The sequence below is a fragment of the Schistocerca americana genome, chromosome 6, assembly GCF_021461395.2.
Source record: "Schistocerca americana isolate TAMUIC-IGC-003095 chromosome 6, iqSchAmer2.1, whole genome shotgun sequence".
NCBI classification, from domain to species: domain Eukaryota; kingdom Metazoa; phylum Arthropoda; class Insecta; order Orthoptera; family Acrididae; genus Schistocerca; species Schistocerca americana.
The window spans coordinates 222,001,402-222,004,312 of NC_060124.1; positions in this window are offsets into that span (position 1 = coordinate 222,001,402).

The window sequence follows — 2,911 nt, forward strand, 5'->3', positions numbered from 1 at the left end:
CAATGGTTGTGGGCCAGTTTGCATTAGCAGACGACACAACAACGGCTTTACGACACTCTTCTCAACCGAACTAGCGGATGTACCCAGGCCAGAGGGGTGCAACGTCACATTCATAAGTGGGCACATGCTGCAAAGCTTTTTGTAAATTTGACTCAACCACAGGGAAAATCAAAAAAATTTTATTCGCAACAGTTAGCCACACGTTCCAGCTACCTCTCTAAATAGTCGCCGCTCCGATTTAGACACTTGTCGTGGCGTTGTACAAACTTTCCAGCACCCTCTTCATAGAATGCTGCCGCCTGTGCTTTCCGCCAATTCTCTACGCTGGTCTGTCTTTCGTTGTTGCGCCAAAATATTGTCTTCATAACCAGCGGTTCATGTGAGCAGAGATGAACAACGCAGGGAATCAGTTAACGGCTGTATTGTGGGTGATCAAACAAGTCCCATCGAAAACGCTGCAGGAGCGTCGTCATTGCTTCTGCAGAATGCAGCTGAAAATTGTCTTGAAGAAAAAAAGGCATGACGTTTATGTCTCTCACCATATCCACGTACTTGGCTGGGGACACTGTTCTTTTAGGCATTACTACGTTATCACTTTACGCTCTGAACCGAAAAAAGTGACTTGAAGCAATCGACAGGTGCACTAAAGACACTGCCCAACACATCTGTGCGAAGTTCCATCGGATTTTCACAGTGATTTCCATTTCGCGCCTAATCGAACCTTACTTTCCGAATACTCCTCGTAGTTTTGTATGGTCGTTTAACATTAGGTCTGTTGCCAATGATTTATGACCAGTACTGTAACCCAACTTTATCGGATCTCTTCGTCTACTTACACATAGTATATATGTTGAGTCGCAAAGTCTTTGCTTAGAAAAGACGGAAAAAAATGAAATTATCATGTTGCTTTGTTGGCCGGGAGGCGTCGTTGGGGAAGTTCGGCCAACGGGTGCAACTCTTATTTCAGGAGACGCCACATTTGGCGACTTGCACGTTGGTGATGATGAAATGATGATGAGGACAACACAACAGCCAGTCCACGGCCGGAGAAACTCTCCAACGACGCCGGGAATTATACCCGGGACAACTGTATGGTAGGCAAGCACGTTACCAAATTTTTTTAACACCAACGATATTACAGAGCTCTTCCACGTTCGACAGAGACCAACAGCAGACTGACTACACTTTTAAAGACGTACATGACATTATTTATTCATTCCGTTATTTCGTTGTAAGATCGTAATCGCTGCAGAAGATGTACAGTTTCAGGCTTCTTCTTAGGGAGGACAGCCGTCGATTAGCTGGCTATTGTATCTGTGTGAAGTGTAGCCGCACCCGTCTACGCTCGCCTTCACTGCATGAGAAATCCCAGCTCAGTGAATGCTTCAAGTTGGTCTTCTCGAAGGGTAGTTTCTTGGTTTTCCGTTTCGTGTCAGGTATGTATCCATGCTCTGGTTTCCCGAGTTTGGGTTTCTCTGTTTGTCTTCCCTGAACTCTCAGCGTCAAGCTCTGAAAGATCCTTTCTCCAAGCTTGGGTGCATCAAATATGAGGAGGGTATCACATTCATGTAGTCGTTTTCTTCTTTTAATATCCAAATGAATGTTGCGCATGAATGCCATTCACAACAAATAAACGTAAAGTAAAGGAAGGAAAGTTGATCAGACTAAGAACAGCCGACCAGTTGCAAAGGATAAAGTAATCTTTACCTAGGTTTCAATAGATATAAATCTATCTTCTTCAGAAGACGCAGTATTATAACAACATGAAGTGATATGTCCTTATCGTTTAGGCAAACATCTGCATAGTTACATTAATCATATAAAATATAGCCCTGACACCAGGGTTTGTCAAACAAATAAAATAGGTACATAGAAGTTGCAGAGCGCCTAAGCGCTTAGGCGCTCTGCAACCTATGTAAAGATTACTTTATCCTTTGCAACTGGTCGGCTGTTCTTAGTCTGATTTACGTGGAACCATTGCTGTAGCGCAGCTATGTTTAAAATACTGAAGGAAAGTTGCTTCTTCTGTGGTGGTAGCTTCTCACCATTTGGAAATGAAATTTACTTCGCAGCAATATGTGACGTCAGTTTAAAATAAAGAAAATAAAAGCAAAAAAGTGGTCCAAATGGCTCTGAGCACTATGGAACTTAACATCTATGGTCATCAGTCCCCTAGAACTTAGAACTACTTAAACCTAACTAACTAACGTAAGGACAGCACACAACCCCCAGCCATCACGAGGCAGAGAAAATCCCTGACCCCGCCGGCAATCGAACCCGGGAACCCGGGCGTGGGAAGCGAGAACGCTACCGCACGACCACGAGATGCGGGCAAATAAAAGCAAACAGGAGATTTCTCTAAGAAATTACGTAACATTTCTCCTTTGACTATTTACAGTTTTCTTGATTGGTGTGTGTACATGTGAATTTGTCGCGCTTGCGCTCCTCAGTTATGTGCAAGTTGCTTCTCCGAACATTAAGTAATACAATGTGGAATGGCTCTCAGTTTTGAGGTCAAGTGCAAATAAGGAAGTTTTGCAACAACTGTTTATACTTAGTTTTTTTTAAAGTTATGATGTTGTTCCTGAATATACAAAATTAATGCTTTGAGGTATGCGTGTTGTTGCGTGATAATGTAGTAAGCTCATTGACCGAGGAGCCAGATATAACTATTGTTATTCGCGGCAGTGAACTAGTTCCAGTCAGGGCGTAACACATCGTTCACAGTGATGGCATGCTCTGTCGTCCTGTTAAAAATCGATAGCTTTTTCCTCGTCCAGTTCCATATCACGATGTTCTCTCTACAAACGAATGTGTGAGCCAGTGTGTATAGATGACAATGGTTACAGTATAGTGTAGGGCGTAGTTTAATCGCCTGTGGTGATCTTTTGATTTACAGTGTCATACCACA